A 25148-nucleotide genomic window follows, 5' to 3' on the forward strand; every position below is an offset into this window, starting at 1 on the left:
ACCCCTGGCCCTCTTAAATTATTTATTTTCTTTTGAAAGTTGAAAATAAATGATTGATAGCAGCAAGCTACTTGGCTGTTGTGCCTTGGTCCTCTTTTCTTGGTAACTGAATCAATCCTGTTTTCAGCTGTTGTGAGGAAGTCTGAGACATGCATGTGTTGATGAGTGCTGTCTGGACCAGTCACTCTGCATCTGTGAATTATACTCCTGGAAAAGCACAGCCAGCCTGAGGCTAGGTTGTTTCTATCTGGCAAAGAAAGGGCAACTCCAGTTCTGGCATACCCTAGCCATGGAGTACCTGGCTTTGCAAACTAATGTGATTTTAATACAAGTGGGTTTTTTTATGACAATGTTGTATGTAAAAACACGTGGGAATCTGCTGGCCTCATTTGAGGGTGTGCCTTATAGCTTTTCTACAAGGCCTGAAGGGAAAATTCCTACCTCTAGGCAAGTATTTAAAGCTTTATGCACATTGGATTGCACCTTGCTCTTTGAATGGCTTCAGTGTTTTTATAGTTATCTAACATTCACAAAGGAGAGAGAATTTGATCCTAAGCAAATGTGTGTGTGTGCAAGACCGAGAGAGAGAGGCTGGAATCATATTTCTGAAACTGGAGCCTTAAATGATCATGTTTTTAGCATTCCTATCTACAGTGGAAATCCTTTCCCCACAGTCAATCCAAAGCCTATGCAAGTCAATGGGTTTTGGATCTCTGTCATCTGCAGCTATGGCAGACAAACAAAACAAACTGCTATCAACTGTAATATGACCTAAGTATTTGCAGCCCCTTAGCAAAAAAAGTCTGGCTTTGGGTCATTTCAAGGAGCTTACTGAAGTGTTTGTTTCGACTGTGTTCTGTTTCTAAGCAGTTTCATATAAAGGAAGCAGGAGAACATATAAGTTCACATTCAGTTGTTCTGAGCGTCTCATGCAGGAGCAGGTTTGAACACAGTTTTGAAACTTTTTTTTTCCCTGCTCTTCTGATATTAATAGGTTAGTTTAGCTGCACTTTGAGGGCAGAAAATCACTAGATGTCCAAAAAAAAAAGTAAATCATGCTTAAAAACATCCAAAGGAAATATTACATGTTGAGCTGGCACGAGCTGTTGTTGCTTCCTCGAAACACCAGTTAGGAGCTGGCTTGATGTGTTTTATTTTGTCCAAGTGCTTAAGGTCTGTGGCAACAAGGCCCTGAATATATCATTAATCTTGTTTATGAAAATGTAGATATTCTGAGAATGAAATAATAAAACTTAAGACTTGGAGAAAACAGCTCAACAGCTTCAGTTTGTTCTCTTTCCTCTGCAAATTCCTGGTGTACCTCTTCACTTTTAACTGAGAGGGGCTAGGTAGTCATTTGTTTTTGGAAGTTCTTGGTAGCTGAATGAGAGGAAAAAATAGAGGATACGAACATCACTACTTTGTCCCTGGTTGTCATAAAGCGCCTAATAAGTTTGCTAGGATATATAAACTAAGTGAGTTTTTATTAATTTTCTGATTGTAGTATCAGAGAGAACAGCTCTGTATAAATTACATGGGAAATTTTCTTTCTCATGAGTTGCACTGCCATTGGATCCTTTTGGTGAAAATTGCAATCAGGGCTGATGTCTTATGTACCTAGAGAAACAATACAAAAAGTGGAACATTAAAAAATGAATTAACAATAAGGGGACTTATATGAGTCACTAAAAAGAATAGGACTGAAACCTTTGGCAAATCTAGCTGTGGTGGTTTAAGATAGATAGTTTTTACCTTACCACTTTGCTGGACAATCTGAAAAAGGGTGACAGAAGAAATGTGTGTTTGAACCTCTGAAGCTAGAAGTGGTGGAGTTGCACCAATTAATCTGTACTGAGGCATAAACACATTTGCTTCTATTACCCCAGTCCCATTGCATAACTTCTGGCAGAAAAACAAAGCAGGAAGATGAGGGGTTTATGCCTTAAACTGATGCAGCTGTTTGGTCTGGTGCATGGAAGTCAGTGCCTAAATAAGATGTTCAGCTAGGAGACTCAATTAATGCTAGAGGGAAGAGCTTCTAACAGTGAAGATCAGTTCAGTTGTCATGTTACAAAGATGCCGCTATCTTCCTCTGCCTTTAGAAGTGTTCTCACTTGCTCCAGTCTTTTTGTTTATCTTGGTTTCTAAGGTTACAGCTGCTTTTGTATTTGTCACTCACTCAGTGAATCTCAGGAAGATCAAGCCTGTTGCCACAGAACTAAGCCAAACTTATGATCCTATTGCTGTTGGCAGGAAAAAATCTTACCAAATTGTTGGCAACTTGCAAGAATTCAGCACTGACTCAAGTGAGTTCTGGATTTTCTTTCTACTCAATCATTTAAGTACATTTCTGATTAGCATCTTCACTGGAAAGAGTCAGATTTGGAATCCGCATTCATTCCATGGATGTAGCTTCCAAAATATTTTATTTTTACAAAAGACATTCCACAAGCATGATCAAGTAGAGCATGCTCCTATTCCACTACAATGTACTTCAATAAAGGAAACTTTTTATAAGTTTATGCAGAACTGACAGTAGAAGTAGATAGAAGTCCTTTTAATGAGCCAAGGTTCTACAAGCCCTGACTCACTTCATTAATGTTTACTTTCTTAAAACATGGGGTTCCAAGATAGGTTTAAAATTACAGTTTATAATTAAAAACCTATCCAGAACAATCAAAGCTAGACTATGCCATTGATGCCATTGATGCTTAATCCAAAACAAAGATGTGAATTTTTCACTGAGAGAAAAGGGAAAGCTTACCTCCCATTCATGCCCCAAAAGTCTTCCTTTGCTTAATACAGTGAACTTCTGCCTTATTCTGTTTAATTGCATTCCACAGAAATTGCATTTATAGATATTAACATTCAAAGTATCTGGCATGCATGTGAAAACCTTTAAAATATTATATTAAAGGAAAATCATGTTTCAGATCTCAAGGAAAGCATGCAAATTATCTAAGTGTGCTTATTTATGCTTTTTTCAGGTGCTAGTGTCATTACAAATAGCAGCATATTCGGTTCCAAAATTGATGTAAAAAGGTATGAACTGACAACCTGAAAGAATGTTTTCTCTATGGGGAAAGAAAGCTTTTCACAATAAATATTTTCTGTTTTCCTGAAAAATCTACATGTAACTGATCCTAAATTTGTTGAAGGAACATCTGAATGGTGATTCTTTTTCCCCCAAACCCTTTTCTCTGTAACTGGTGAAATATGAATGACAAGAGCTTTCTCAGAGAAAAAAGCCCTGTCTGCCTTATGTCAGAGACATACATCATGGCCTTTCAAGAAATGATCCAGGGACTCTCCTAGGACAAGACCCTGGGAATGTTCCTAGGCAAGCATCCCGCCTGGCATGCTTTAAGTCAGTCACGGGACAATATCATACCAACAATTACGAGCAAGTACAGCTGGGCTTGCCCTGGAGTACAGATGTTGGCCAGGAGAGTGCTACTGAAGAGAAATCAGATATAGAAGTGAAAATTTGGTCATTAGTTTTGACTCAGGGGCTATTCTGCAGTGTGTCTAACTCTAATGAAGTGGTAATACACAATGAAAGTCTTAAAATACCCTGATCATTTTCTGCTAACACATCTCAAACATAACCCAGGGAGACATTCCCTATACAAGAGACACTTCAGACTTTATGACCAGTCAGATTTTGACTTGTCTTTGAGAATGTTCAGAAAAGGTTGTCAATTAGCTAGTGCTCATTGTAATGAAGTATATCTTCATCTACTGACAGCAGAATTGGAACAAATCATTTAGAAATCGAGATGAATTAATTATTTTTCTGGTTTACTGATTTAATTCAAAGTAACTTCAGATTGTTCATTTTAGTGTATAGACTGCGTCTATCGTTATAATATTTCATGTGTACATGGAAAACCACATCAGTAACTCCCCACTGTTATTATTATCATAAAAACAGTTCAGGACATAAGCTGATCAATGAACATCAGTTAAAGCTAAACTGAATGGAAATGAGGCCTTCTGTCCATTCTCATTAAACATTTAGATAAGGATAAATCTGGATTGACTTAAAATAAAAACTTTTTTTTTATTTTAAGGAAAATATATTGAGATTTATTAGTATTAATCAAAACTCAGTAACTACTAAGGTAATAATTAAAGTTGTCATGTGGAAAACAGATAGAAAAACCTTAGAATTAGGACTTGGGTGATTTTCCAAATCAGTCCTGATTAACTTTCATAGCATTTCCGATGCAAAAGATTAAAATTAGTACTAGAATTTTGAAAAGTACATTTCTCTTGGACTGAACTTCTGAAACATTTTTCAAAACAAAGCTTTAGAGGAATATGAAACAAGAGACAGATACAACTGTGTCTGCACTGCTCATATTTTACTGTAATACCTATGAACAATATTTGAAAAACAAACCAAAACAAAACAGGTTTTATTTTTTATTTACAGCCAAAATATGTATTCATGAGTATTATCCAGTTTTTCACTCAATCATAAGAGTTTTCACTACAGATGAAGATATTGGAAATGGTGACAGATAAATGGTGTAGGGAGTAATTTATCTCTTCAACTTGTATCAGAGATACAGGCTGGGGGATGAAGAGATTGAGAGCAGCCCTGCCAAGAGGGACTTAGCGGTACTGATGGATGAAAAGCTGGACATGAGCTGACAATGTGTGCTTGCAGACCAGAAAGCCAACCATATCCTGGGCTGCATCACAAGAAGTGTGGCCAGCAGGTCAGGGAGGTGATTCTGTCCCTCTACTCCACTCTGGTGAGACCCCACCTGCAGTACTGTGTCCAGTAGACGAGGGCCACAAAAATGATCAGAGGGATGGAACACCTCTCCTGTGAGGAAAGGCTGAGAGAGTTGGGGTTATTCAGCCTGGAGAAGAGAAAGCTCTGGGGAGACATTATTGTGGTCTTTCAGTACTTAAAGGGGGCTTATAAGAAAGATGGGGACAAACCTTTTAGCAGGGTCTGTTGCACTAGGACAAGGGGTAATGGTTTTAAATTAAAAGAGGGTAGATTTAGACTAGATAGAAGGAAGAAATTTTTTACAATGAGGGTAGTGAGACTCTGGCACAGGTTGCCCAAAGAGGTGGCAGATGCCCCATCCCTGGAAACATTCAAGGTCAGGCTGGACGGGGCTCTGAGCAACCTGTTCTAGTTGAAGATGTCCCTGCTCATTGCAGGGGGGTTGGACTAGATGGCCTTTAAAGGTCCCTTCCAACCCAAACTATTCTATGATTCTATGATTCTAGGATTAATTCTATGATTCTATGTATTATGGCTTAAAGATAATTGCTGTAGTCAATTATTAGTTACCCACTGTTTTTGAAGCATTATGGAAACCGAGAGGAGATAGGAGTTTTCAGTAAGGATGGAAAAATAGAAGCACAAACATGATAGAATGACAGAATAGTTGAACTTGGAAGACACCTCTGAAGTTCATCTTGTCCAATCTCCCTGCTCAAGCAGGGCCACCTAAAGGTGGTTGCCTAGGGCCAAATCCAGGCGGCTTTTGAGTATCTCCAAGGAGGGAAACTACACAACCTCCTTGGGCAACCTGTGCCAGTGCTCAGTCACCCTCCCAGTAAAAAAGTGATTGCTGGTGTTCAGACGACACTGCCTGTGTTTCAGTTTGTGCCCATTGTGCCCAATTACATTAGTCAAAAAAGCATGCATACACAGGCATGTTCATTAACAGTCAACAGAGTGACTAGAGCTTTAATACTTAGAATAAAGTTATTCTTTCAGGGAACTAATTCTTCCTTCCTCAATGTCCTGAATCCTGAAATACAGTTATTGATGACTAAGCCATGCAAAGCATGCAGAATAGGGTATTATTTAATATTCAAAACCACCTCCTTTTACCTGGTAAAACAGAAGTTCACATCAATCTAGTTACAAAACTCCAGTTTTGGAGTAACAGACAGTAGTGCTTTCTCTAGAGTAAATAAAACTTTGGGAGAGAGACTATTCCTTTGGATTTTATTATTGTGACTGAAAATAAACCTGCTGGAACAAATCTAACAAGATTAAAAGGAAAAGAGAGAGATGCAAATAGTGTTATCACCTGTTCATTTTCTGTTCCACAGACAGTGTTTTACTTGGATACTAGAAAGTCCAATATTTTCTGTTTCTATGTATAAATGATTAGATTTTTGTTTCTACAGGAGAATTTTTTGATTCATAAGGTTAAAGTTCATTTAACATTTAAAAGACAAATGAGGTCAGCATTAGTACTGCAAACGTTTTTCATTATAAAAATTTAGTCACAGGCTGGTTCAGAAGTTGAAAATACCATAAGGAGAGCACAAGACACTAATCTCCTTCATGACAGTGACAATTCCCAGAGCTGTTTAATACCAGTAAATGCTCTCACGTATTTGAAAAAGAGCAGTATTTCATAAGGATAGAATCCAAAATACCACAGTTATTGAAATTTTAAAAGCATTTTGTTGGGTTTGTTCTTCTAAATCAGTTGGTAATCTTATATTCTGTGTCCAAAATAGATTTCAGATTGATTTTGGCAGGTGTTTATTGATGTTGAAAATCAGCAGAACTAGGACAATAAGAGGAGGAGCTGTGGCTGAGGAACCACCCTAGAAAGTTGCCAAAATGTCATCTCTTTGGAACAGATTTGAAATTTGCCTCCTTTCTTCAGCATGATTCTTTGAAGCCCAGATGTCTTTTGCTGTTTCTAAAACAGTGTTATAAGCTGCTGTTTATTCTATATGTTTTCAATCCAGCTACTCACGCTTCTTACGTCATCTCTCACATATTCATTTTATTCTGGAAAACTTCTGCCAGCTAAGATCTTATTTTACTTCAGCTTCTTTCTATCTTCAGAATAAATGAGAATTTTTTCCAGTTTCTGTAATATTTCAGTTTTTAGATCTACAGCATTTATGCCTTGATTCACTATTTTCTTGATTTTTATTCAAGGATAAAATTATTACTTTTTCAGCACATTCTTAACTTTAAATGTGGGATTTCTTTAGGTTTGAGTTCATTGTTGCTTTGATAAAATAAATTTCAGCTAATAAATAATTCTGGGACCAAAGCAAGAATTAATACTACTGTTTTCATCTGCTCACCTGTTTTTGTACTTTACTGCTACTGAGGCTAACACAAATTTCACCAAAAAGAACACTGGCAATAATAATGTGAACATGTTTGAGTTTTTTATGCTCACTAGTATTTCAAAAAATATATTAATAGAAGATAGCCTTTGGCTATTCCCACCACAAAACACTCCCTAACTAAAACCTTTGATGAATATTCAGCTTTGAGCCTGGAAATGACATAAAACAGCTATGCTGACTCTAGACTACCTGGAATTTTCTCCACTGTGAAAGAATCTTAGTTGTCATGCTGGGTTGTGCAACACAGTAACCTGCTATATTCATTATCAATGCTTGAAATATCTCTTCCCATATAAACATTACTGATAAATTTTATTTTCAGTCTCAGCAGTTCTGGTGGATTTTAATTAGACTACTGTTAAAAAAAGTCCTTTGATTTCTGCATTTAACATGTTCTCTTTCCAAGCCACATTCTGAAATTGATTTTTCCATAAGGCATACTAAGCCAATATGATTATTTTATTTTAAAATAAATAAACAAAAATAAATCATAAGCTGTCATTCTCATATATCTGGGAAGGTTAAAATTGCTACCATCATAGTAGCAATCAATGGTGTATTTCAATGAGATCTTGCTCATTTTCTTTTCTTAAAAAATGAGCAAAACACAAAACAAGCAAACAAAATCACACCCCAAAATACCCAGACAAGTAGGATCATGCTTCTTCAGCCTGTTTGACAGTCTTGAGAAGCCCAAAGTCTATCCCATGCCTCTAGAATTGAGAGACACTGGAAATGTCTCTTGCCTTCTGCACACTAGTGATATTTCTGAATAATGTGAATGTAAACCAGTTTTTTTCTATGCAAGCAGGCAAGTTAGCATTGAACTTCAGAGTTATTCAGTAGAACAACAGTGTGATACAACTACAAGTGTGTGTACAAGGAAGATAAAATTCATAAAATATGACCTTTCATAAATTTTGTGTTGTCTATGTTGTAGACTGTAAAGCTGAAATGACACAACCAATAGAAGACTATGTGTTAATATGACAAGTAAAAAGCAGATCCTATGGTATGCTACATGGCAGCTAAAGATAAACAAACAATGCAAGCTAATATTACTGTGCCTACTCTTGTGTTTCATCATGCCTGTTCATCTAGCTTCTTGAGAAAAATTAGGTCTGGTCACATAAATTTCAAGTAGCTTGAATCTATATAGGTGGAGTGCAGTGGAACTGAGGATCTGGAAACCACCCGTGCCAAGATGAGAGTCAAAATACATGCCTTTTGCATAACACCTCTCTTCACAGCTGCTTTTCAAAACATGGCCTGGTTATATCTCCTTGTGTTAGCTGCGCTAAGAGCCAGGGGTACTGGATCTGTTTGAACAAGTGCCCTGGCCTCTCTTTTTAGGTATGAAGCCAACCTTCTGTAGTAGCCAATGTAGATTTGGCATGGAGAATTTTTGTAGGGTGCAAAAACCAAGTAAGCTATGCAAACCCTTATTATAAGCTCTTTCTGTTTTATTTGCACAATACAAATGGTCTTTGTAATTTGTTAAATGAAATATTTTATGCACACCTTCAGCTAACTCTTCCACTGCCATGAATGCAGAATATTTATCTAGGCAGCCAGAGTGTTTATATAATAATACTAAATGCATTAATGCCTTACATTAAGTAGCACCCGATCCAGTGGACCAGAACCATAGTGTGCCAGGGGTCCAAGGGTATAAAATAGTCTCTGAGCTACAGAATACAGTCTAGGATAAGAAAAAAAGCTACTGACCCATGGTAAATCACAGGGACACACTATAACAAAGTTGTTCAGCATGGCAGTCAGCAGGCAAATTTTCTATAGCAAGGAAGGAGAAGTATGATAAATAATAGGAACAGGATGAGCCTTTTATAGTTGTTCAGAGTGAATGCACTTTCATCTACCCTGAAGAGGGTAAGCAAAGGACAATTTCTTCATTTACAATAGGCATCTGGAAGCTCCATACTAGCTCCTCATTCTTTTTCTGTTCTTGACTTCCTGTTCTGAGAGGTGTTAAGGTAAAATAATTTCAGTGAAAGGCTGCATTTCAAGAATGAGTGCAAATCAGTACAACACTAACTTTTACCATCAGTCTCTTAATTGACTCTTACTTGATACACTGCCACCTTTAAATCACATATGCCCTATCTCGTCCCACTCAGTGGGTTGCGAGAGGGGTGAATCATTTCAATTCCCCAACGGTTTGTGTACTGACAAAAGCCGATCTCTGCTCGACAGAGCCGCGTGGTCGGTAGAGTCACGACAATGACTCAGAGAAACAGTCTGGCCAGCAACTTGATTAACTGGTGAATTCCACAAACGGACAAACTTAATGAACTGGCAAGCTCAAGGAACGAACAGAGGCGATTTGGCAATGGAGCTATTTTCCGGGCAACCCGTCACAATTTATCCCAAACTTGCATATATTGGAAGAGTAGAGGGAGAGAGAAGCGAGAAAAGGAAAGGAACAGAGAGGAGGAAAGAGAAAGGAAAAGTATCACCACCCTTGGATCCCGCGATGACGATGACAGACGTGGCAATCCTCCAGTGGTGGGCGCGCACATGGTTCCCTGGAGGGCGTGTCTTTTATAAGCTAATCCCCGCCTCCAGGTACGCCCCTTCAGCACTTACATGGTTCTTGTTCTAGAAAGATCTCCATCTTCTGCACAGGCGCTGGGGCAGGGGAGTGGTCGCGAGGGGTCTCTTGGGCGGTCACAAGCCCCTTCCTCAGATCAGCTCTGTGTGACCTCTGGCCGTACATGGTAAGGTCCGGCAGAGCCCGGAACCCTGCGGCCTCCGATGCGCTCTCCACATCCCGCACAACGCGCTCTCCACGTCCCGCACGTCCCGCTCCTGCTCTCCCCCACCCCGTGCTTGTCGACCTGCCATTGCCATGCAAATAGCATCTCGCCTCGCCACAATGTTTGAGGCAGTAACTCTTTCAGTCTCTCACATGGCCTTTGTTAGACAACGATATTTAACTATGCTTGGGTGTTTAACTTCATTCATTTTTCCTCTCTGAGCTAACTAAATTCAGTGTCTTTTTTTTTATTAATTTAATTGAAATCAACTAATGTTTTGTTAGCTTTTGCCTAAGAACTATAGATAGTCAGTGCTGACAACTTTAGTGTAATGCATATTCATATGTAAATAAAATCAGACCTTTCAAAAAATGACACAAACTTGGTTCAGTCAAAGTAATTTGTCCTATTTTTATTTTATGGCCTAGGCATGTCAGTATTGCTTCCTGAAATGTATACCGCTTCAGTAGCTGTCTATATAGTTCTTGCAAGAGATCCATATCCTGAAGAAACTCTTGAAATAGATCATAAAACATGCAGAAAAAAATGTTCTACATAATCAACAGAACTGCACATTTTGTCCTAATTTCTCATTGAGAATGCCTGGATGGAGACCCCCATGGGAAAATTGCTAAACTGATGTGATGTCAGCCTTCTCCAGAAAAGACTTCTGGACTTCAAGACTTCTGCGCCGTGCACGTTATGCAGCCTAGGCATGCCTTTTTTCCACCATTTTCCCTGAGAAAAGACAAAGATAAACAGAAGTCCATCTAAATCCTTGTGGAAAACAGTGAGGGGGGTATCCCTGGAAAGATGATGTAGCTTGTGAGGTCTGTCAAACTGAATTTGAGTGCCATTGGTTGAAATATCATTTGAGCAGATGGATTATTGAATAGGAATGCCATTTAAATGCAAGCATTAGGGCATTCACTCAGCATGGAACACAATAACACACATATGTTGCAAGAGAGAAAGTGTGCTTTGAGAATGGATTTTTGGCTAATTATATATGTGAATGACTGAAAATGTCAATTACTTTAATTATTCTATTGTAAAATAAACATTTTTCATTTACTTTTTCTATTCTGTTAAGATACTGCAATTGCAATGTAGTGACAATTGGGCAAACCTCTGTGTCTGGACACAACTCTTTGATCTCAGTAGGACTTCTGTAAGTACATGAGACTGTCCTACAGAAGACATTGTATGATCAAGACCTCGGAAATCCTGCTAACATTCCTAGCTGGTATTAGTCTTCTCATAACCTTAAAAGAGAGGAAAATGCCACTAACCCAGGAGATTTTTCTTTTTTGGTGTCATATGTTCCTATTCTTCTCTTGACCTAGTCAATCCAAGGCTGAGTTGTGAAGCTCACAGTGCTCTTGTGAAATTGCTTTGGCTAACAGCAGGAGGATGGTTCATACATCTAAGTCTAAAGATATGCTCTTGAAATGTTATTGAAAGCAATCTCAAATAACCACATTTGATTTTTTTCTATGAAATCCCATAGGAAAAGAGACCGTAAAATGAAGAGACTTACATTTTCTTGTATGTGTCACTGCCTTCAGAGACTAATTTGTCTTCACTATACTAGCTTGAACAGATACTTAATTATTTGAGATTGTTTGTCATCTTCCTTGCTCACAGGTCTAAATTTTCAGCATGTAAAAGATCACGCATCTTTATAAAATAATTCAGTGATTGCAGAAGCATCCTGATTGTCTATAACACTATAGAATTCTAGTTCTGTCAATGAAGTCTGTATAAATTGCACACATTTTCTTCCAAATTATTTAATTTTTTTAAGTGTAGTAGGAACAAAAGAAAACTTTTTAATAATTTAGTCCCATTGCTATATGGAGGCTTTTTTTGTACTAATGCAGAAAAGGCAAGTACATTTACTATGTGTTTCTGTGCTGGATTTAAAAAGCAGCAAGCTCCTTTGCATTCAACTATATCAGGTTGAGAACTTTTTTGTTAATAGTCTTATTTTTTAAGATGAGAAATCCTTGACAAATGCATAGTAGTTTGCGTTGGAAAACAGTAACTTAGGTGCACAACAGAATTTTAGTCTGAACGAAAGAAAGGAACTTACATCCTAAGACAAATAGTGCCGACACTGGGAACTCACCGAGAATAAAGGTGATATAAATTTATGTTAAACTTGGAACACTTGATCCTCAACCTTTGAGTCTTACAGTGAATTACAGTCACAAAACAGAAACAGTATGAAGTATATGGCCCATATATATTGGAATAACATTCCTCTTCTTGTGAGCCAAGAACTTTATTTATCATTATATAGTTCAAGGAAAATAACACACCAGATCTGCCCAATTGAGGCTGACTAGTCATACCTAAGCAAGGGCACCTTCATATATTTTTGTGTTATCACATTTGTATAAGGACAGATTTTCTTCTACTAACATGTAATTCCAAACAGTAGAGCATACAAATAGGAAACAGATTTTCTTCTGTATTCATAAATCCTAAGACTCAAGGGTTGTAGAGTAAAATGATTTATAGTTCTGAACACTATCAAAAATAAATGTTACATTATAAAAATGGTTTGAAAGCATAAAAATGAAAATTTAACAGGATTCACAGTCCTTCTAAAGTTTGGAACTAGATCACTAGATAGGCTTTGTTTACGTGATCTGTCCTCATATGATTAATATTAGCTCACAGTATGTTATTTTCAAGACTACTTTTTAAAAAGGAATAAGGAAAAAAATCATGTTGCTCATTTAACTATTTTGTTTTTCATTTTTCTCTGCTGCATTCTTTAGCTAAACCAAATACATTCTTTTTAGTGGATCCAGATAGTGAATGATTTATAAAACCCTGAACCAGCTCTGGATTATGAAACCGACCCTAAAGTAAGACTACAAAATTATCTGTAAACAATGTTTATTCCAAAAAGATGGTTTCTTTGTTAAACTCTTCCTATTTCTTTCTATTGATTTTAAAGAAGTATTTTGCTTTAAGATATATTGTGCAATAAAAGTCCTGTGGAGAGGGGAAGAGGATTAGACAATAGGAGTGGCAAGTCTTCAGAAAGAATTTACTCCAACAATTTCCACAGCCCCTTTTCATATATGAAATTTACCTTGTAGCTAAACTGTTAACATTTAAGTGAATTTGATATTAATAAAAGCATGTTCTCCATCCAAAACTATATACTAACATGCATTTTCACTACAAACTCCTTAAAATTTAAATTGAGGAGAGATTCTTTGGAAAATCACAGCCTAGAAAAACAAATTTTAAATACAATTTCAGTGCTCAAACTTGGGAGACTTTCAGTTGATTTCATTGGGGTTGAAACTGAGTCATAAGACATTTAATGCTACCTCTAAATGGATTGTCAAAAACTTGAAGTACCACAGAATGATTATTTATATCAGAAGCTCCTCACGGTGGCAAATACAAAATAACCCAAAGTAGCATGTGGAATGCAATGCTGTTAGAGACTGCAAAAAGGCAGACATGGAGAAGAAAACACATGCAGGGAAATATTTAATTGAATTTTAGATGATTAGGTGTCTGGTTTTGAGCTAAACAAGCCTTATTTATATTCAATGGAGTAGAATAGGCAATTGTGAGGTGTATAACCTATTTATTTCACGAATCGCATGCTTGGGGTGCCTAATGCTTTTCACTAATCGTAAAGGGAGCTTTTGTTGACTACGTAATATATATTCACCTTCATGGAAGTATGAGCATCACACAAGTGTGTCTTGCCATGTGTCCCCTGAGGCAAAGTTGAGGATGCTTTCCCTCCTGGATCTCACTAGGCACAGGAAGGGAATGAAAGAATGCTTTACAGCTGCTCAGAGGAGAGGGGAAAATTGTAAATATTTTCAGAAAAGCTGTATAAATTATAATATGGCTTTGCCATTGTAGTTTGTATGGGTTCTTATAACACATTAATTGCTCTGGTAACTGTGAACATTTCAGTCATGTTTTAACTAACACAATTAAAATGTTCAGTTCTGTTTTTTCCTCTAATGATCTACCTGGGGAAAGCAGCTATACAGGGGAATTTTTTAGACTGTTAGTAACATACACCTCCCCTGAGAGTATGTGAAGGGGGATGGGCAACTGAGAGGGGTTTAGAGTTTGTCCTGACTGAGACCTGAAGTATTTGCTTTTTCAGTGTATTCCCCTTTTTAAAGCAATGGGTAACTAACTTTCAAGTTATCATAGCAGGTCCAGGTTATGAGCAATTTTGGTGCTGGTCTGTCTGCACAGCTGACTTACCACAGCTGTGATACCACACTGTGATAACCGACCACAAAAACTGAGCAGGAATGCTGCTTGTAGAGCCAATGCCCTGGAAAGATCGCATCCAACCTCCCCTCCCGGCTGTGAGTCATGGCGGAGGAAAAAAAAGAATCCTGCAGATCTCCAGTTAAAGGTGTTCTCTGTTCTGTCTGATGTTTTCTGGGAACTCTGCAAATGCATCCATCCATCAGCAATGTGTCACGTACACAGCCTGTGCCCTTTTAGCTTCCAATCTTCCACTAGTATGAACTGTTGCTTCTGCTTCCCCTGCCACTTCTGTAAAGTCTCTGTTCCTCAGCTTTCCATACTATTGGTTCAGCCAGTTCACCTTTGGGAATTTCCTATGGAAATTAGTATAAATATGTATCAATTACTTTCTTTAATTCCAGTTTCTGTCTCCTCTGTCATTGCCTTTTGTACCTGCATGTCAGCCAGGAAGGGCATAACTGATCAGGGAGAAAGGAGACTAATGGTCACCCAATGCATTGTAAAGGCAGTAGGGAAAGCCTTTGCCAGTTAAGGCTTCAAGAACTTACTGTCAAGCAGGCTGCAAGAGCTTAGAAACTCTTTTGGCAAAGGAAGCACTGGTTATCCTGGGATGAGATTCCAAAATCTGTGTCTGAGGGAACTTCTCCCTTGAGGCAGCAAGATTCTGGACTCATGCATCACATTTTGTCACCAAGCTTTTAGCAAGTTCACTGTTGTTCTCAGTTGTACGACATTGACAAAAACACCAAATTCACAGAAAAGTTGCATAGTCCAAGGCATGAGCTTGCTTTGGTAATACTATATTTTGATTTTTCTTAAATAAAAGTTCTTTACAATTCCCAATTTTTTTGCAAAAATGAAGAAAAGTATCAGAAATATCAGAAAATATCAGAAAATATCAGAAATATCAGAAAAATATGAAAGATATTTCCTGTAAAGAGTCCTATTCTTTAATAAGCTGAACCACTCATTAATACACAGAAGTGTTCACAGAATTATATACTTGAGTCTCATGGTGATGACCAATTACAAAAACAAAAATGAAACAGCAGTTCAGAAGAGCAACTTGCATACAAAAGCATAGCAACAGACTGAAGAAAGTTTGAAGAAGGGGATTATTGTTTCTGCATATAAATCCTATTTCTTTTATGCACTTTTAGCATTTCCAGATGGCAAGTTGCTGTTACAGAGACAAAAGCAATAACCACCACCCCCACCCCCCCAACATATGAACCTCCTAAAGCATGCACTGGCACAATCACAACACAAATCAAAACTATAAATAATGAAGATCTATTTTTTTTGTCTAGGTAAGTACTTCCTGCGTCATCCTTTTGGGATTGCTGCACAGAAACATGTTTAACCACATAGTAAATGGCCAATGGAGTAATGTCACTAGCCATGACTACACTGGACAACTTTTTTTCTTTTTCTCTTCATTAGTATTCTAATAAACCCCAAAACCTTAGTGCTTTTTCATTATTATTTTTCCAAATACCAAAAATCTCACAGTTTCATTACTAAGTCATATAGATATCAACATAATTTAATCAATATTCCTTTTGAAATGAATCACAATATGAAAAGCTGATGTATAGACTATTTATACTCTGCATTGGGCATAATGACAACATCATTCTAGAAAAATCCAAATGATGTTAAGCCTTAACTTGTATTGTTTTGTTTTTTCCCTTTCTTTCACACACAGATTTCAAAGGAAAACAAGGGAAAGAACGGGAAATAATCTGAGAAGATAAAAGAGGGGAGAATATGGGAAAATGTTTAAAAAGTGACAAAGCAGGAAAAGATGAAGAAAAAAACAGCATGAAGAAATGGAAGTGAGAGGTGTAGAAAGACAAGAAAGGTGACTATGAGGCTGAGATGGAGACACACATTTAATATTTTTAGTAGGGCATTTCCAGAATAATGTCATGTACCTGTAGGAATTTATCTTTTTTCTTTTTATTAGGGAACATAATTCCATGGTGGATGGACTTCCATGCTTGTGCTCCAGTCTTCAGACTTTTGGCACTTTTTGGATCTTCCTTTCTATAATATTAGTCTCCAATAAGTCATTATATGTTTTGCTGAGCTAAAGTTTTTTTTCATATTTATCCAGCTTCCATTTAGAACCCATCAGGCTTAAAATTGTATGGTTATCTTGTAATACAATTTTATTTTATAGGAAAAAAAAATAATTCTTGCATAAATTCTGGCTAGGACAAAAGGATGTAGGAACAGTCCCAAAGCATATGGGTTAAATTAGCGCCTGCTGAGTTGCAGTGCCAGCATTTGCCTGATTTAATGACATGATTTTAAATAATTGGAGGGGGGTCTTAAGCATCCTCCATGTGATTTTCTGACGGATTAATTTTAAACAGAGGCCCAGGGAACATTTGGGATCACTAGTGTGAATGTGTTTCTGTTGGTTAAGAGTGAATAATTGGCCTAGTTTCTTGTCCTATTTCTTCTTCAGGAAAACATAATTAATTCAAATGTGCTGGCCAGTGATATGCATAGCACTGCTGCAAATCGTAATAATAAGGCTAACCTCTGGAGGAACAAAAGCAGGTCAGATGGTCAGGAGTGGGACAGGCAACAAGACTGAATCAATAGGAAACAGCTCGATCAAGTTCAATCTATCACTTCCTAGGCCAGGAACATTTAAAAATATGAAGAGTTATTTACAATTAAACACTAAGACCAAAGTAAAAGAATATTAAAGGTGACATTTTAGATCCCGATCATGCTTCTGGAGTTCAAGAGTGAAAATAAAATGAGAAAGTCTGGTTTTCCCAGTGCCTGAGGAGTTCTTCCTAATAAATGAATGAAACATAATCTCAATGTTATTTTCGATAATTACTTCAAAACCACTCTTTTCAACATATTATTTTGTCTTCAATGAGCATCTCTTTTGTTTCATGATGTAAGATGTTATCTGATTTTAAAGGGGTGCTTTTCAAACTGTTAAGACTAATAAAATACTGCAATTATATGATCTTCTCTTTTATTTAACTTAGTGCGCAGGCATGCAGATGCAGATGTAAATCTGTAGTTTCAGTTATATAACAGAGATCAGAATCCCACCCAAAAATTGTTTTATGAAAATGTTGTAAAGGAATGCATCTGTATACATTAAACATGGAGAGTAATTTAGGAAGTGAAAGTGAATCAGAACTAATATATTCTGTTGCATTTGGGTAAATACTGCCTATTATAACACACAAACAGAATAGTGGATCTGTACTACATTATGCTATACCTATACTACTTTGGTTTTAGGATATGGAAATCTTGGACTATGAAAATGAACACGTTCATTGCAAATCCAAAACTGATCATGGGATATGATCTACAATGTAATCACAATGACTATAGCTTTTCTTGGAAGATAGCTCACTTCAAAGTCTTTTTTCATATATTTCTTCAAGTTAAACGCAATAGCCCCCAACTTGGTTGGAGTTAACCAGCCTATTATTTATTCAATTTCTTGAATAAGTTTTCTAACATATAGTGACTTCCTGTATGGCTTAGCTAAACAACAAGAAGCACCCAGAATGTTTTAAAAAATAAATTGTACAGACTTTTCCTAATTTAAATCCACCCTCTTAATAGTCTTTGAAGACCACTGAAAATTTAAAACACAGCAAGGTGTGTCCCATATTGCTCTGCATCTGCACGGTGATGCCATGTTTTAAATGAAAGTAGGGCTTACTAGAATCTAGAAATCAGAACTAGAGGGGCAGAAGACTGGATGGTTACTGAGTGAAGTATTCAGCTCATGAGCTGAAAAGAGTTTTGAACCTTGAGAAGAACATTTGGAATTTATAATTTCTACTTTACAAAAATTTTACGTTTTCTGAAAAAGATTAGGTTTCCTGACTGAAAGGTCTGCATGGTTTGTTCAGTAAAGAATGCCAGCTTTTTGCTTTTAGATGTATTTACAGACTGTGAGAAATTTCTCCTTTCTCTTACTTTTAAATTTTTTTCCCTGTACTTGTGTCTGACTAGTCAAATGAAGTAATACAAGAAATGAAAACAAATGCAAATTTCCCATTTTCCAAGTGAAATCACTTTAATTTCAGAAATATTTTTTCACAGAAACTTTCAGGAAAATGAAAAGTTTTCAGTGCAAATGGAACAATCTTCCTTCACTCAAAAGTGTTTTGGCAAAACAAGTCCGACCAGTTGTAATCAGTAATAGTGACGTCAGTATGACTTCTTGCATCAATATCATTTACCAGAGAATGATAAATCAGAGAATGATAACCCAGAGAATGTAAATCAGCCTATTAAGGCCAAATGTTGTTTTTATTTACACTTGCTTCCACCTTGAAAAAAGTCAATCGAGTCTTTTGTGTTTTGAAAAAAAAAAAAAAAAATTCTTAGCAATAATTCTACAAGCTTTAAAGCCAGAGAAGACTTCTTCAGTCAGTTGGTCTGTGTTTTTTCTTTAACACAGCCCAAACTAGGAAGGTAGGGAACTGATAGCCGTCCAGACTCTGACCTCAACTGTCTGACCTGATTTCAAAAGAGTTGAACACTCAGATTTTAAGCTGAAGTTAGCAGGCCTTGCAGCTGTGTGGTTTACTTGCCAATCAGCTTGTTGGCCTGAAAATAAGAAAATAGCATTAAACTGGCTAAGGACTGGAGAAGACAATCATTGATTATTAACAGTAATAAAGGGGTATTACTTTTATAATAGCTTGACCTACTTTATTTTAAGAAAGAATATGCAATACAGCTATTTATTTTGGAATATACCATCATGAAGCTTAAGCTGAAGTTTCATTTTATTTAAGATAGTAGTATTCATATTACTATACCTAGGATAATGTTATATAGATTTAAAAGGAAAATACTGTCCAATCTCTGTGTCACAGGGGGGTTGTGACAAAGTCAAAACATGCCTTTTCATTTTACTGAGCTGTTTCATGATACATCTTTCCAAGAGCCTCATCATCTGCCAATGAACCCCAAGTTCATTATCTATAAACTGTGTTATAAAATTAATTATTAAAGTACTGCTTAACATTCTTAGAATACTAGAACTGGTGAAGTAATAAAAAAATATATTCCCAAAGGTGGGATTCAGAACAACTTGTTTGAGAATCAAAATTTTAAAGTATCTACTCCTTTCACAGTACAGTGGCAGTGCACATATGACACCTTAAGTTACCTTGGATGGTGCCTAAAAGCCCATCATAAATTCATGAAACTGGTAGACTCATAATAAACTTAATGGAGACGTAAATGACTGTTTAGTCAGTAAGCTTCACTCTCTTGACTTTAATATATGCTGGCTGAGACTGTCCTACAGCCCCCTGGACTTTTAACTTCCAAAGACTGGAGTCCAAAAAAGCAAGAGCAATTTCTGGAGTCAATAATGTTCCTCTTTTATCTTTAATATTTAAAATAGATGAATTTAGACAAAAATATTGAATTATTAAAAATTCAATAAGAATTATGATGCTTTTCATGCACCTTTTTCTTCATGTTCTTTGTTCTCCTCTAGTCCTCAATGAGCACAATTAAATGAGCTTAAAATAGCTGCCCATGTGCAGAACAGCCCTTCACTAACTTCTTATTAGTGTAAATGAAGAAATGAAATTGTTTCCATTAGCATCAGCCATATGCCTGCTCTCCACTTTGTCACTACTATCAGATGGGAAGGTTTCTGGAAGTGTTGGGCCATGGGAGGGTGAAGCCATGCTATGCCTAATCTTCCTCTGACTTCAACTTTCTTCTAAAGTCTAAAGGCCAGTTTGTGCACATCCTTTGCATTCCTAATTAGTCCCAGGACCAGATCTCAGATGTACTTGATGATTTTTTTTCTCATTCTGGAAATGCAACTTGAGGAATTCAATAGTGGCAAACACACATTTTAAGAATAAAAAGCCCTTTCGAGTGGGTTCTAAATTAAAACCCAGAGCAGGAATGAAATGAATATTCAAGCAGTACAGTAAACAATGGAAGACAGATTTATTTCAGGTAGTTTTTAGATTAGTTCAGATAATAACAAAATATGAAAAGTATAGTGAGTAATTGCAGATAAAGCCACGTGATTCATGTTTTGAGCTATAAGATATTTCCAGACCCCTTCACACACACAGGCTACATGGTAACGAAATATCCCTTTTCCATGCTTTAGCTTGTATCTAGGTAGTGTACTGTAAAACTAAATCTGTGCAGATTTTAGACCAGGGTAAAAGAAAATGATCTTGCAATTGCAAAAGGTTTTACTGGATTGTTTAATGATTGCATAGGTCACAAGAGGCTGTTTGAAAACTATTAAACAGGAAAAATAGCTTGCTTTATTACTTGGAAAAACTTATGTGCTTACTGCTAAATTTCACTCTTAAACAGGGGAAGGAGTAAATAAGTACTGCCAAGATCTGAAACAGTATTTAGCAGTTAGTATAGGCTAAATATGCTTTTCCTTGCATGAACTGGCATACAATGCTACAGTCAGTGTTCAAATGATCAAAACAGGCCTTTTCCTATTTTGATGGTTCCTTGAGTCTTGTGTTCTGCTTTCTTTTTGGCTCTGTACAGAACACCTCAATAGAACTTTTAGTAACTGCACATCTGATTTATCTACTCATTTATTTATTTAGTCATAATATCTTTCATTTAGGTACCAACAGATTAGAGTTTCCTTGAACTATGAAGGCCTTGCTGCTCTTCGCCAGAGGGCTTTGGAAGTCTGAGGCAGTGACAGCAACAGAATGTATTTTACCACTGCAAAAGTACATGTTATTTCAAAGGATGTAGACAATAAACTTCCTCTTTCTTTTCAGAAATTTCCTGTGTTGTGTCACCTCACAATCAGCTGGAATGTCAGGCAAACATCAACATTGCATTTTGCATTAAGTATTCTTGTGAAAATTGGAAAAATAGCAAGAAAAACACATGGCTTATCTGCGTAAGACACAGAGACTATATTTACTTCCAATTCGCTGAGAGTCAATCACAGCAGATGGAGTCCATAATTCACTAGATCTGGGGTTTCCATTAACTTGGAGTGACAGTCTCAAGGCAAATCCCCATATTTCTTTAATTGTTTAGTTAGCTTCACTAGCAAAGCAACTTACAATGGAGAATTTCCCTTCTGAGCTCTGCTGTTTGCTCCTCCAGGTCATCGCCATTACTCAGTAAGGGTAGATCCAGCTTTCCATGGTCTTTCTGAAGGGAAAACATACCTCATTATTCATCTGGTTCTTACTGAATCCTTCTCCTCAGTCCTCATACCTGTGATGTGCCTCGGGTGAAAAGCATCTGTGGAAAGGGCTACGCTTCAAGTGATCCTTGGTTATGTGTTTGCTCTTTCTTTACTTGCATTTTTGTTTCTTTGTTTGTTTGTGTTTTGGTTTGGGTTTTTTTGTTACCTTGGTCCCAATTTTATAAGCAAGTGTCTATCCTTACTTTTTGCTGAAGGACCATAGTCTATTCTTTTCCCTTATTTTTTCTTATAACAACAATGATACTTCTGTGATTGGGGTTCTCCTTTCTTCAGCCACTGAATTTATTTACAGATATTAGTTCTGAGTGCAGGCAGATCATTTTCTTCCATCTTAGATGAACTGATAACTCTATATTAGTTTTAATTATTATTTTCCAGGTAGAGAGTGTCTCAAAAGTTGTATTACCATGCTAACTGGTATGTTTATAAGACAGACCAATCTCCTGCTATTGATAGCTTTCTGAATGTCTTTTTTAAGCATATGGTGTTGACCTTCCCAAAACAGTTCCTCTCGGAGAACTCCTAGTTACCTTCTTATGCAGGGGTGGAGGTGGAACAGGCTACAGTAATGTTCTCACCAAGGATTTAATTCTTTGTGAGTTTTATGACTAAAAAATTACTCTGTCTACTAATGAAATTAATGTTTCAGTCATATTTCCTGATTTGTGGTGACACTTGCTCATAAACAAATAAAGTCTGTACTGCTTATCTTTCAGTCGTGAGAACAACTTGTGACTCCACTTGGGATGCTGTTCGAGGTGATGAGAGAACTGCTGGAAATACTCCATATACTGGAAAACGTTTGTCTGAATGGAGGATGGGCATGCTGAGCTCCTTTAACCTCTTCAGCAATTTCACGATTTCTCTTGGGAGTGAGAAAGCACTTTCCTTTCAAAGGATTCCTTGGCACTGACTGCACATACATTCATCTTGCCTCTGGCGTCCAAAGCCCACAACAATCAATTAAGCAGCATATCTGTGAACTGTCCTTCTTTAAATAATTCTGTCATAATCTCACCCTTTGATTTTCTTGAAGGTCTGCCTAACTAATAATGTATTTTGGATAAGTACTGGTATTAATAGGTGAGCGATTTTATTCTGTGTTTTGAACCTCTCATGGAAATTGATTTCTTCTTATCTAGATTTAAGCTCAAACCAAACTGATATCTTAAAATGGTCCTAGACCATTATGTACCAACTAACACGGTGAGCACATGCCTTATTGGAAACATCTTTGACTAGTCTGTCTCTGCAAAGCATACTAAGAGTAGGTCTCTACTGGCAAATAAAACAGGATTATCCACTTGCCATCTATTAAAAAAATGGCAAATAAAGTGGGATTCTTCTCTGGCCCTAAGGCCAAATGTCTTGTCATAGTTATGACATCTGAGTTATGACTAAACTCTTTCCCCTAAACCTTCAAAACTGCATGGCTGCACCCAAACAGCCCTTAGCTTGTGGTATTCCCCAAAGTGCCCCTGAACATTGGGAAAGCTCTGTCTGGTGTGGGCAAAAAACATACCAGGGCTGTGTATTAAACAGTACACATGTCGTGGTTTAAGCCCAGATGGCAACTGAGCACCACACAGATGCTTGCTCCCTCGCCCAACTGGTGGGATGCGGGAGAGAATCAGAAGAGTAAAAGTGGAAAAAAATATGTGCGTTGAGATAAGAACAGTTTAACAATTGAAATAAAATAGATTAAAATAGTATTAATAATAATAATAATGACAAAAGTATATACAAAGCAACTGATGCACGACACAGTTGCTCACCACCTGCCAACCGATGCCCAGCCAGTTCCTGAGCAGCGGCCCCCCAGCCAGCTTTTCCCCAGTTTCTATACTGAGCATGACGCCATATGGTATGGAATGTCCCTTTGGCCAGTTTGGGTCAGCTGTCCTGGCTGTGCCCCCTCCCAGCTTCTTGCGTATCTCCAGCCTTCTCAGTCAGTAGAGCATGAGAAGCTGAAAAGTCCTTGACTTAGTGTAAGCACTACGTAGCAACAACTAAAACATCAGCATGTTATCAACATTATTCTCATACTAGATCCAAAGCACAGCACTATACCAGCTACTAGGAAGAAATTTAACTCTATCCCAGCTGAAACCAGGACAACATGTCTATTGGCCAGTGATCTAGCCTGTGCTCTGGATCTGTTTTATTTGCCTCTATACTGATGGAGCCTAATTATCTGCAAGGTGCTAAATTGGAGCACTGAGCTATTTTGTAAATGTGGGAGGAACACAAAAAACAGACAATGTTCTTTAACCCCTTTGTCACAGATGGGAAACACAGGAAAAGAATCTGATTCCAATTACATTCATAAGAAACAAAAATTCACTCTTGGGCAGGAAACTCACAGCCCATTTCCAGCTTTAAGCAAAATGTCATGGCCAACTTATAAACTGCTTAAAAATGGCTTTATGTAATGAAAGTGCTGACAGACCTTTAATTATATCCGTGAGTGTGACTATATAGCAGAATAATTTTGAATTCTTATTTGATTCTTGAGGTCTGAAGCAATTTTAATTCACTGTGAAGTGAAATCTACCAGAGTACCAGTGTGAGGCACTTTATTTTAATATTAAACATATGGAATTACAAACTGATCATTTCCTAAATGTCTATAACTTCTGCACTGACTCCAAATTAATCCATTAAATTAAATCTATTAGCATTAATACCAAATGTATTCCTATAACCATGGAAGAGGGGGAATAATATATTATTAATCTTACTGATTTTTGCATAACCTGTTCTACATACTAATTATCATTATGGCAGCAGCAAAATCCATTTAACATTGCCTAATGCTTGAAGGCATGGGGCCTTTTGTCTTCCTATTATAATTTTGTCAGACTTCAACAATTTGTTGCAAACTTGCCCCTGCCAAGCATCTGCCTAGGTCTGAAGGGTTTTCCCTTTCTTCTTTGCTTTCTGTCTCTTTTTATAATTTAACTGTTACAAGTAACTCAGTTAAAGAAAATGGAACTTTATAAAGCTGTGATGAATTAGGGACTTATGTATATGGTTAAGCCTGAGCCCAGCAAAGAACTATATGTTTATCTAATGTTATGCCATGTAAATAGTCCAGCTGATTCTGATGATACACATTTATGCCGTGTAAAATAAAGCGTGTCTATATCTGTCTTTGTAGAAGAAAAGGCCTTATAGTATGTATTAGCAGTGTAATAATTTCAGTTTAATAAAACAGAAGTGCAAACAAAAGAAGTGTGATCTTTCACATAGGATCTGGCTGATAAAATTTAGATGCAAGGAGGAAAGTACTCTGAAATGTATTTCAAATATATAATAATATTTAGGCCTCCTCAAAGTCCAGTATAAATCCTATTGAAAAGAATGTGCTAGCTCTATATGCCTGAAAAATATGAATATAATTAAATTATCACCAAAGAGTCAGTCTAAACATTTAAATTGTGATCCTGAAATTTTTGCAAGGACTCAGATTTAGCACACACTGATGATCTATGTATCTGATGGAAGGATCCTATCACAAACAAAGGGGTCATTTGCAAACTTTGGAAATAATTCGAGGATATAAATTGTACTACCCTGCAGCTGAAAGATATACATGCTCAAAGTGCTTGTCAAAATGGTTGTGCAAAGTTTTCCTATTGTGGAAAATAACGCTTAGTACGAAAAAAAAGCAACAAAACCCATTCCCCTCCCCCCAAAAATCCCTTTGATAT

General features: G+C 37.0%; 2 long non-coding RNA genes across 3 annotated transcripts; one reads left to right on the top strand and one right to left on the bottom strand.

Annotated features, from left to right (window-relative positions):
* Positions 1–1508: 1508 nt before the first annotated feature.
* Positions 1509–9639, bottom strand: LOC140650364 (uncharacterized). The gene is made up of 3 exons (XR_012041956.1): positions 9621–9639; positions 8869–8934; positions 1509–1617 (listed from the first exon to the last, which is right to left on the bottom strand). It is a non-coding gene; the product is annotated as an uncharacterized lncRNA (long non-coding RNA).
* On the top strand, positions 9280–24601 carry LOC140650349 (uncharacterized). 2 transcript variants are annotated; one of them, XR_012041939.1, is made up of 6 exons: positions 9280–9726; positions 10346–10747; positions 12707–12796; positions 14127–14337; positions 15901–16056; positions 22152–24601. It is a non-coding gene; the product is annotated as an uncharacterized lncRNA (long non-coding RNA). The 2 variants fall into 2 exon arrangements; XR_012041938.1 differs by lacking the exons at positions 14127–14337; positions 22152–24601 and adding an exon at positions 16162–17089.
* The last annotated feature ends 547 nt before the right edge of the window (positions 24602–25148 follow it).

The sequence above is a fragment of the Ciconia boyciana genome, chromosome 1 (assembly GCF_034638445.1).
Source record: "Ciconia boyciana chromosome 1, ASM3463844v1, whole genome shotgun sequence".
Classification (NCBI taxonomy): domain Eukaryota; kingdom Metazoa; phylum Chordata; class Aves; order Ciconiiformes; family Ciconiidae; genus Ciconia; species Ciconia boyciana.